Genomic DNA, 11,900 nt, shown 5'->3' with positions numbered 1-11,900 from the left:
CTACTCAGAGCTACACTTCCCTCAAATACTTGAAGCTCTAAAAGTACTTTTCAATAAAATTTTTTCATTTTCACATTGTAATAGACCTCAGATAAGAGGATATTACTGAGTACAAACTAAAGACATATATACTAAGGTGTGAGTGGCTGATAGACTCTTATCCTCCCAGAGATTAACTGCCTTTTATTTCTTAAAAAAAATTTTTTTTTCATGTGGTGTGGCATGTGGGATTTTAGTTCCCTGACCAGGAATCAAAACTGTAACCCCTGTCTTGAAAGTGTGGAATCTTAACCAATGGACCACCAGGGAAGTCCCCTTAACTGCATTTTAAAAGAAAGAGATACTTACTAGCTCAGATGGATCTTGGGATGGTAGTGTATGTGGGAAATCATCATGAGGCCCATCACAGTGACCCTTGTCTGCTTCTAGATCTGTGCTCCCTTGGTTCCCTTCACCACAGTGAACACAGAACAAGAATGTGTTACGTTTGACTCTTTTCAGAGAAGTTGCCAAGCCTTGTTCTAGTCCTTCAGCTCAAAAGACATACTTTTCCCTTTGAGTTGAGCTTGTTTTCCTGTGCCATTGCCTTGAGTAAATAACATCTTAAAATATCTTAGATAGTTTCTGGAAAGTTTAGGAGTTCTCTAAAACGTGACAACAGATGCACAGAACATCTGAGTGGTAGGCTCTGACAGCTAGAGTCCATCTGCCAGGGTGGGGATCTGGAAGCTCCTAAAGTTAGAGGGTTTTTCCTGTGGTCATGTATGGATGTGAGAGTTGGACTGTGAAGAAGGCTGAGCACTGAAGAATTGATGCTTTTGAACTGTGGTGTTGGAGAAGACTCTTGAGAGTCCCTTGGACTGCAAGGAGATCCAACCAGTCCATTCTGAAGGAGATCAGCCCTGGGATTTCTTTGGAAGGAATGATGCTAAAGCTGAAACTCCAGTACTTTGGCCACCTCATGCGAAGAGTTGACTCAGAGAAAAGACTCTGATGCTGGGAGGGATTGGGGGCAGGAGGAGAATGGATATTCTAGATATTCACTTTTTAGATGAGAAAACGGAGGCCCAGAGAACTAAAGAGACTTGCTCAAGGTCACACAGCTAATGAGGGTCAGAACTCAATTTCAGAACTTCACACTCCTACTAGATTATAGGACCACACTGATTGGATTGACGGGGAAAGCCAACTTTTGAGAGTGTTGCTTGTGTGAAATGGAAAGATTTGGATTGCGGTCTGTTGGTATATGGTCTCTAAGACTGAGTTTTGGGAGTGGCATTTCCATTCTTCCTCAAGAACTGGGCTTAATAATGTCCAAATTTAGTAGAATGCTCTGTGGCTGAGAACAATTCTAGAAAGGCAGAGCATGTTGAGCTCCAGGGCTGGCACATTATATGAGGTCTGGATAGAATCTCTGTGTTGTCCACTTCTACAAAACAAGATTAATCATATTCCAACTGATGACTCACTACCACACATCTGAAGACATCAAGGATTAATAGCACTATAAACCACTTGGCCAAAATAATCCTCAACTTGGGTCACCTTGTGAATCTCAGACCAATCCCTCCACCCTTCTTAGCAGGCCTGGGGGTTCACATTCTTTCTACTTTCTCTTCGAGTAAGTGTCAACTCTGATCAGTGATAAAAGTCAGATGCTGAGAGCACCCTGGGCAAGTGCCAATTTCCAGAGTCTTCTCTGATGACTCTGTTGCATCCTGCCTTCCCAAGAACCTCTCACCTACATCCAAGCCAAACATCTCAGAGGGGTTTAGAGCGACACTGCCTTTGCTGTGGTTTCAAAGAGAACTTTAAAACCAAACCCAGTAGATAATAAGGACCTACTGTATAGCACAGGGAACTCTACTCAATACTCTGTAATGACCTATATGACATCACTTTGCCAACAAAGGTCTGTATAGCCAAAACTATGGTTTTTCCAGTAGTCATGTATGGATGTGAGAATTGGACCATAAAGAAAGCTGAGCACCAAAGAATTGATGCTTTTGAATTGTGGTGTTGGAGAAGATGCTTGAGAGTCCCTTGGACTGCAAGGAAATCAAATCAGTCAATCCTAAAGGAATTAAACCCTGAATATTCATTGGAAGGACTGATGCTGAAGCTGAAGCTCCAATATCTTGGCCACCTGATGTGAAGAACCAACTCATTAGAAAAGACCCTGATGCTAGGAAAGATTGAGGGCAGGAGAAGAAGGGGGCAACAGTGGATGAGATGTTTGGATGGTATCATCGACTCAATGGACATGAGTTTGAGCAAACCCTGGGAGATGGTGATGGACAAGGAAGCCTGGCGTGCTGCAGTCCATGGGATTGCAAAGAGTTGGACATGACTGAACAACAAAAACTGATTTACTTTGCTATACACCCGAAACTAACATAGCAATGTAAATCAACTATACTCCAATTAAGAAAAATAAAGCCAAATCCAGTTTCTTATTGATGACCTTTAAAGCATTCTCCTATTGGGTCTTTGAAATGGAACATAAACAGGAATTATTGCTTATATTCAGGCTGGATCTACTTGTCATCAAAATAATTGGTTGAAAATTTAAAATGAAGCTAAAACTTTTTTGGGGTGTCATCTAGCCAAAAAAAATCACTGAAAGAGTCAGTATTTACCCAGAATTGGAAAACTGGTTTGTATCCAAAGATGCAGCTTAATTTTAGAACATGCATGGTTCGTCAAACTGAATGTTTAAAAGAAAGTTGCTTATTTTGGGGTGGGTCAGACAAGGTAGATCACACCAAGAAAAAAAGACTTCTTTTTAAAGAGCTGGAGTTATCAAAGCCAATCAAAAGAAAAGCTTTAAACATCCTACTCAACCCTAAAACCCAACTCTGGCCACTCAGCATCAGAATCTGTTTTGATGCTGAAAATCTACGAGATCGGAGTTGATCTGAGTCTCAGCATCTGGCAGCAACCATCGAGTCAACCAGTGATCCAAATCATTCAAATACTGTGCAAGAAACTTGTCATGGAAAACTTCATTTTTTTTTTCATCAAAAATGTCCCAGCTTCCTTTGGACAGAAATGGAAAGTGACATTTCAAAGTTTAATCCCTTAATATGTAGTCTGGTTCTTTCCAAAGGTTGCAAGATTTCCAAGTTCTGAAATTCATAACTAACCATATGGAAACAGAATGTTCTACATATCTTAGCTTCCCAAATATTGTCAGAGCATGAGTGACTCTCGTTGACACTGGGCAGGATTATATGTGCAGTCATCCCTCTTTAGCTGCACTCTTGGCCAGGACAGACCCTTTCCTCTCCTAAGACTAGTGTCTTTACTGTGCTAAGCACATTGGATGTTTGGTTTCTTCCATCAAGACTTTGCCCTTACCACTCCCCGTACCTCTACTCCACAAAGAGTGCCTTCCCTGTTTATGTTTCCAGATCCATCTATAATTCCCCCTACCCGTGAAGCTTTCTTTGATTACTACAACCAAGAAGGCTCTCTACAATTTCTCCCAGCTCGTGGGGTTTATTATCTATATCATACAGGTTGAGACTCATGTGTCCATTTTCCAGTCATGACACACTGCCATGGCTCAACTCCCAAACTAGCCTCTCAGAGGACAAGAGCAAGCTTGAAAGCCAGATGGAAGTCGCTTCCACTTAGGGGCCCTCCACTTTCTAGCTGTGGGAACAGTGTACCTCTTCCAGCTTCCCTCATTTTTTTTCTCTAACAGAAACCACAGTATCTGTTAATATATTAAAGGGTTAGGAGAGAATATTTGCAGTGTGCCAATAGTATTACTACACCTGGCACATAATAATTGGGTAATAAATAATAGATATGTATGTACTTCACAATATCTATTCTGCACAGGGCACACCATGGGTAATGGATCATGACTTGATGACTTCATACATTTTTAAAAATATTTATTATTTATTTATTTGGTTGGGTTGAGTCTTAGTTGTGGTTTGAGGGCTTAGTTGCGGTTTGAGGGTTTAGATGCCTGGGGGTGTGTGGGATCTTGGTTCCCTGACCAGGGATCGAACCTGATCCCCTGCATTGGAAGGTCGATTCTCAACCACCAGGGAAGTCCTGACTTCACACATTTTAATGCAGTATCTCTGAGACTTAGATAATAAAATAAAAATAATTCTAGAGTTATGATACTGGGAAAGGTCATAAGAAGTCATCTTACTATGATGTATCTATTGATATGATTCACTATCTATTATTAAGGCAAAAAGACAGCTTCTTAAGTAGGATGTTTGGGATGTGTATGCATTTGTGTGTGTGTGTATGTATATGCACATATAAATGTGTGTATGTGTGTAGTTTTTAAATTGGAAGGTATTCACCAAAATGCTAAGAGTAGTTATCTCTGATTTGTAGGGTTACAAACAGTCTTAATTGTCTTTTTGCCTATCTATCAATTTTTACATTACGAAAATGTTCTACTTGTGTAAATAAGACATAATAAGTGATTTCCAAAATATCCTATGTATATATAATTAAACTATGAATATAGATCAGGTCTGGGAGGTAGGAAAAATGCAAAAATGAAAAAAAAGGGAGTTTTGGGATATAAGTGCTTTCTCTCCCCCAAATCTAGTTATTTCTTATTGTTTTACTATGTTTATAATAGCAATTTTAGTTTGTAGAAATCATTTTCTAAATCATTCCTATACTTTTGAAAAAGTGAAAGTCACTCAGTCTAGTGGGTAGCCTGTCCTTTCTGTAGCAGATCTTACCAACCTAGGAGTTGAACCAGGGTCTCCTGCATTGCAGGTGGCTTCTTTACCAACTGAGCTATCAGGGAGTGCTCATCAGTTTCATTTCTACTCAATAAATAATTGGCTGCTCTCAACAGGCAGTATTCTGAAACAGGGGTCTTCTTCAGCTCCTAAGAATTACCCACATCCATAAAATGGGCAACCTATGTCTTGATCCATCTATTAAGTAGTTTCTTGCCTGGTGGACCCCAGTGATTTTGACTCTGGTGCTCTGTGTCATGTGGATCCTGCCAAGACTTTGTGAATTATTCTGTGGCTATGGGGATTAACAAGTTCTTGTCCTGGTGGCCAGGGTGAGGACGTAAGCCTCTGTTTGTGTGCATCAGCCTATGTCTGGGAGGCTAGAAACACAGTGCCTACAGGTGAGTGAGTACCCCTAGGGTGCAGACAGTTTTTTCTCCATCATCTGATCTTCTGTCCTAGATGGTGTGTCCCTCTCCATGCCACCTTGTCATGGTTGCCAGCTTAGGACTGGGATATGGGCTCTGACTCTCATCCTACATGGACACACAACCTGGATTTGTAGCAGAGGTCAAGAGGTAAGTAGAGCCGAGACAAGGAGACACAGGGTAGGGCTGGAGGGGTCTTGTTCCTGTCCCTGTCAGCTTCAGGAACAGTTAAGCACATAGTGTGTGTGTGTGTGTGTGTGTGTGTGTGTGTTGAAGTGTTAGTTGCTCAGTCGTGTCTGACTCCTTAAGACCCCATGGACTGTACCCCTCCAGGCTCCTCTGTCCATGGAATTCTCCAGGCAAGAATACTGGAGTGGGTTGCCATTCCCTTCTTCAGGGGATCTTCCTGATCCAGGGATCAAACCACCATCGAGCCACCAGGGAAGCCCAATACAATAGCAGATGTATTTTAAATAAATTAATTATCAGAAGCAAAGAAAACCAAGCTCATATGGGATTTAACCCAGGACCTCTCACACCCTAAGTGAGAATCATAGTCCAATGTGATAGCACATATATTTTAAATTAATTATCAGAAATAAAAAGCACATGGCTTGTCTTGGATTCAAACGCAGGATCTCTCACACCCTCAGCTAGTATCATACCACTAGACCAACAAGCCACATGTGTGTAGGCCTCTCCTGGAGCATTAAAGTCATAAGTATCCAGTTAACAACAATAGGAACAGAAGGCGTTTACTGACTGTGTGTCTGACTCTCATCTCTGCAATGGAGCTAAACAGTGAGATTATATACTTTGTATACTTACTGTGGAGGCTCTCTCCAACCTGATGATGCCTTCCCAGTTCCAAACAAAGAAGAAAGTAACACAATGAATGCAGATGAACTCTGGGTTAAGCAAGCGCTGACAAGGTTCATGTTTGTCAGGAAGAGACAGATTTCTGGGACCTTATCTCCTTGTTTCATTTGGTTGTGTTTCTGCCAGGAAAATCTACATCTTCTTTATGAACACTTGCTTTAATCTATTCTGTATGATCATTTCAGAAAATAACTCCAGAGACCAAGATTTCAGCTTCTGGACCAAGGGTGAGCATAGTGGGTGGACAGACTTCCCAACTTGCCTGATGAGGTGAATGGAAGTGTGGTCCATGTTACTATACATAGTATATACAGCGGGGAGCATGATTTCCTAATAACAGTAAAAGAGAAGGTGTCCTCGGAGATACACTGCCCACTAACAAAGAATTGTGTCATAGAAAATGTAAGTAACTATATTACAATATGATTCCTACACAATGTTCTGATTATCTATCTTGATTTTCAGACTGACAAAGAGTGTGGGAGTTTTCAGTAACGATTTAAGGTGTCCTATATTGAACCAAGATCTTTCACAGTGTGGCTTGGAAAATGATGGATCAAAAGGGATAGATCCAGCCATCATGGATCAGTTTCCTCTGGTGAGGGTGTGTGTGTGAGAGAGAGAGAGAAAGAGAGAGAGGGAAGAAGGGAGAGAGGAGATATATCTAAGGATATGGAGAATCATTTTGTTTACAGAACGTGGCCTGAAGCTTATAACAATGCCTTAACAAATCTCCTGGCACTGGAATCCAAGCATTGATTTTCATTAAACTTTGGAGCTTTTGCAATTCTCACTGAGCTGAGGTCAGAGCTGGCAGAGTAGGACCCAGCTGTGTGCCCTAATAACCACAGCCTCTGAGTCCATATATGGTCTTAATGGCCAAGGAAGCCTCCTCTTCTTCCTCCCCACCGTGACTGTCATTGCTTCAGAAATGCTCCCCAAATGGCACTAAATGATGTGCAAACACACCAGCTGGATTGCTAATCTTTTTTCGAGGCTTCTTTAATGGTGCATTCATAGCCCCTTGGAGCAAACTCAATTTCTCTCTGTACACGCTATTTCCACTTCTACAATTCTAGAAGAAATCATTTTGGCAAACACATTTTTAGAGTTGGATGAGAGGTAATTTATACAATTGCTTACCTACTATTGACAACAGGCAGCCAACTCCAGTCACAGGACAAAGGATGGCTATTCATTACTCACAGTGGAGACACATAAATGGATCTGGAGCCTTTTATGAGGCTTGAAGCAGTGAACTTGGGGCAAGCAAATCTTGTGTGTTTGAGGGGATAGGGAATAGAAAACCAGAAGTCACCTCTTTGGATCTTTACCTTTACACTGAACACCACATCTGAAGAGAGACTCAAAAGGGCCCAGCAGAGAGAAGAAAGCTTGAATGGTACAAATGTTCAATACCACATGCTGAAGTAGGCACTGCCAGGGCATCCATGCTAAGGATGTAGCTGTGGTCCTGATCTTGGAGGGTAATTAGGCAACTGAGTAATGAGACATGTTTATTTTCCCCAATGGACCAGTCAGCCCACCTTTTATGTCTCCTGAGGGAGCCTGTGGTCACATCCAACAGAATTCCAAATGTGCTCAGAAAATGTTGCTTTATACTTCAGGCTCAGTAGAGAATTTAAAAAAATATACACACATATGCATACATATGTATACACACACAAACACACACACACACACACCCATGAATGGATCATAAGCTCTTTTCTAGGTGTGTTTGTTCTAAACCAGGACTGATGCTGAAGCTGAAGCTCCAATACTTTGGCCACTTGATGTGAAGAATTGACTCATTGGAAAAGAGACAGGCTGGGAAAGATTGAGGGTAGGAGAAGAATGGGCCAACAAAGGATGAGATGGTTGGATGGCATCAGCGACTCAATGGACATGAGTTTGAGCAAGCTCTGGGAGAGAGTGAAGGACAAGGAAGCCTGATGTGCTGCAACAGCTACCCATTGGAATCCCCTGAGAAGCTTTGAAAATTCCCTAATGTCCAGGCCCACCCCAGACCAACTGACTCATAATTGCTGGGGGTGGGACCCAGGAGCCAGTATTTTTCTGAGCTCCCCAGATGTGCAGCCAAGGTTGAGAACCAATGCTTTAAGCGTTTAAAGGTAATCAAGGCAATGGGTTTCTAGTGCATACTGGAATCATCTTGGAAGCTTGTTAAAATGCAGATTTACGGGGGACTTCCTTGGTGGTCCAGTGATTAAGACTCCAGACTTCCACTGCAGGGGGCATGAGTTTGATCCCTGGTCAGGGAAACAAGATCCTGCATGCTGCACAGTTCCCACCCCCCAAAAAAAAGTAAAAGAAAAATGCAGATTCATGAGTCTGGGTTTGGGGCCTGAGATTCTGTGTTTTTAAGAAGCTCCCTAGGTGATTCTGAGGTTGGAAATCCATGGGTCACACACTGAGAATCCTATTTAGAGAACTCTTCCCTGGAGTTAGTGTGTTTCCCATGCTTCATTCATTGTTTAATTTCATATTGGTCCTCACCTTTCATACAGATCCCCCTTTGCCAGTGAATATGTGGGAAGTTCTGGTCCCTGACAGTAATCAGGCTGATAAATTCAGACACTTCACCTTGTCACTTCCAGAGGTACCCAGTCAATATATCTAGGGGTGCTAGAGGCATACGGTGGGAGGTGAAGGTGGACAGATCAGGAAGAGAAGGGAAAAGCTGGCTCGAGTCTAGTAGGTGCTGGAGAGGGAATGAGATTTGGAGTTGAGAACTTGGTCTCTTAGACAGCCACCATTGGAAAGATCAGCCCTGTAGCACCCCCTGCATTGCTGCAAAAAAAAAAAAAAAAAAAAAAAAGTAGAATCTACTCAACCTGGGCCCAGACCATGGGGTCCCAAGGGTGCTTCCTGAGTGGGTCCAAGCTGTATCTGGCTCTGCCCCAGGCACCTCCTCCCTGCAGCACTGCTTCCTTGCCCAACCTGTTGGGCTGACCTCCAGGAGAAAAGTCTGAGTATTGCTGCTGATGAATTTCTAGAAGATAAGAGGAAAGGGATGGAGTGGGAGAAAGCATAGCCACAAGAAAGAGATCCCCAGTGAATTTTCTAACTGCCTGTGATGTTAGATAGTTGTCCATTCTCTGTAATTTACTGCTCATTCCTCAGACCCACTGGATGTAGAATGAGAGTACACAGCCTTTGATGTCAGGAATTAAGCAAATTGTTACATGGAAAGAACAGCATGGCCACCCCTTATTCCTTACTGTATAGCAATACCCCTGTCAGTCACCTCTGCTGGGGATGGGGGAGCATGACATTAGGGAAGGCTTTGCAGAGAAGGTTGCCTGTACCTGGGCCTTGAAGAGGATGGGGAAGGATTTCCATAGCAGAGATGGAAGGAAATGTTTCTAAAAGGAGGCATGATATGCAAAATGCTGGAAAAGGTGATTACTGGATTGTCTGAATTTGCTGCTAGAACCCACCCTGGTGGCTGCTGTGAGTTACTTGGTTGTTTTTACCAAGTTCATTTTTAAATTGTAGTTGGCATTTAGCCTCCTCTGACCAAGCAAGAGACAGCTTTGGGTTACTTTGTTGTTTGTTTACCCTGAACTTTCTTGAATGTCTGCAACCAAGTGCAAACCTAAAAAAAAAAAAGCCCTGGAGCTTTCTCACCTAGTCCAGTCCAGTGTTAACAGATCCCAGAGCCCCCAGCACTCCTGTGCACTCCAGCTCTGATGTTTTCCCCCTACTGCCCACCCTACAGCACCAGGAGAAAGCCCATTACCTGCTGGAGTGGGAAAAGAGAATCAGGAAGGCTTCATGCAGGAGGCTGCATTGGAGCGGGGCCCTGGGGGGAGGGACACTGAAGGGAAAGGGGGGAGGGGATATTCCAGTGAGAAGCAACCACACAAAAGGCACAATGACTCTAGAAATCGGTAAAACATGAACACTGCGGCTAGAGGGCCATGAGTTAATACGATTCTGACCATTTCCTAGTTCTCATGATCCCATCCCCTAGTTCTCTCACAGCCCATGCCCATCCTCCCTGTGGTGTGAACGCACCCCTAACTGCTCACGCTCAGTGAAGTAGTCTCCATTATGTGTATCTGGGCTTCAGTGGTTGGCCCCCACCCCCATCCCACTTAGGGCACACGGTGAAAACAGGCCACAACTTACTGCTTGTGAGGCCTCAGGTACGCTGTTTAACTTCTATGAGCCTCGTTTCCTGATTTGTAAAATGGGGATATTGAAGCTCTACCCTTATATGCAGTTGTTTTAAGGATTAAATACAATGTATAAAATATGTATAAAATTCTTAGCATGATTCCTAGAATATAGTAAAGTCTTAACATATTCTCTCACGATATTATGACTTTGGCTATTACACTTTTATAATATGAGATGAGTGCATAATAAAAATTGACTTTACTCCGTGAAAAAAGAATTAGAGGATTTCACATTCTTTTTTTTTTTTTTTTTTGATGTCTGATCTTATTTATTTGTTACTCTTAGAACATCTCATTTTTGACTGGACTCAGCCTTAGAAGCTCTCAGAGAGGACAGCCTCCGTCTCTTGGCAATCTGTTCCTGCCATTTTTCTTTGGCCTCCTTCATTCTCTTGGCCAAAAGTTTAGTATATTCTGCAGCCTCTTCTTTATTTTTCTTAGTATGCTGTTTCTTCAGAGCAATATGCCGGCGTTTGTGTTGCAGAACTCGTGGTCACGAGACGCTGAATCTTGGGTGCTTTGGTCCTAGGTTTCTTACCATCTTTGTTTAGGGGCTTTCACACAACATATTGGAGAAGGCAATGGCACCCCACTCCAGCACTCTTGCCTGGAAAATCCCATGGATGGAGGAGCCTGGTGGGCCGCAGTCCATGGGGTCGCTAAGAGTCAGACAAGACTCAGCAACTTCACTTTCACTTTTCACTTTCCTGCATTGGAGAAGGAAATGGCAACCCACTCCAGTGTTCTTGCCTGGAGAATCCCAGGGATGGGGGAGCCTCGTGGGCTGCCGTCTGTGGGGTCACACAGAGTCGGACACGACTGAAGCGACTTAGCAGCGGCAGCAGCACAACATATTGTGGACATCATCTTCTTTAGAGAGATTGAAAAGTTTGCGGATTCTGCTAGCTCTTTTGGGACCCAGGCGACGAGACACTGTAGTATCAGTGAGTCCAGGAATATCCTTCTCCCCTTTTTTCATGATGACCAAATTGAGAACTCAGATTGGCATCCACAATGCAACCCCATACAGATTTGCACTTTCTCTCTCCAGTCCTCCTTGGTCTGTAACAGGAATGCCGCTTACTCAGTAGCAGGCGAACTCGGCCATGGGTCAAGACACCCTGCTTCATGGGGAAACCCTGCTTATCGTTCCCGCCACTGATTTGGACCACATAACCCTTCCATTCTTCACCCAGAGTGTCAGCAGCAACTTCTGTGGCCATACCTTCTCGTATAAAGTATGAAGTTTTCGTTCATCGTCCACTTCAATGAGCTTCTGGCAGCCAGTGGCCGGGAAAGATGTTCAGCTTCATTCTCAAGTGGCTGACAGCCTCCAAGGTGCCACGAAAAAGAGTCCTCACATTCTTTCAATGCAGTTAGGGAGCAGTTTTGTGGACTCCAAGGGTCAACCCTTTTCATAACTAAGTTCTCACTTCATTTATTCTACAAATATTTATTGAGCATGCAGGTCAGGAAGCAACAGTTAGAACTGGACATGGAACAACAGACTGGTTCCAAATAGGAAAAGGAGTTCGTCAAGGCTGTATATTGTCACCCTGTTTATTTAACTTATATGCAGAGTACATCATGAGAAACGCTGGACTGGAAGAAACACAAGCTGGAATCAAGATTGCCGGGAGAATTATCAGTAACCT

The 11,900-nt window shown here is 43.0% G+C and overlaps 1 pseudogene; it reads right to left on the bottom strand.

The window, feature by feature from the left end:
* Positions 1 to 10,481: 10,481 nt before the first annotated feature.
* LOC102400534 lies at positions 10,482 to 11,545 on the bottom strand (annotated as a pseudogene).
* Between the last annotated feature and the right edge of the window lie 355 nt (positions 11,546 to 11,900).

The sequence above is a fragment of the Bubalus bubalis genome, chromosome X (genome assembly GCF_019923935.1).
Source record: "Bubalus bubalis isolate 160015118507 breed Murrah chromosome X, NDDB_SH_1, whole genome shotgun sequence".
NCBI lineage: Eukaryota > Metazoa > Chordata > Mammalia > Artiodactyla > Bovidae > Bubalus > Bubalus bubalis.
The sequence above is the reverse complement of the archived record's forward strand: the minus strand, read 5'-3'. Positions and strand labels throughout refer to the sequence as shown.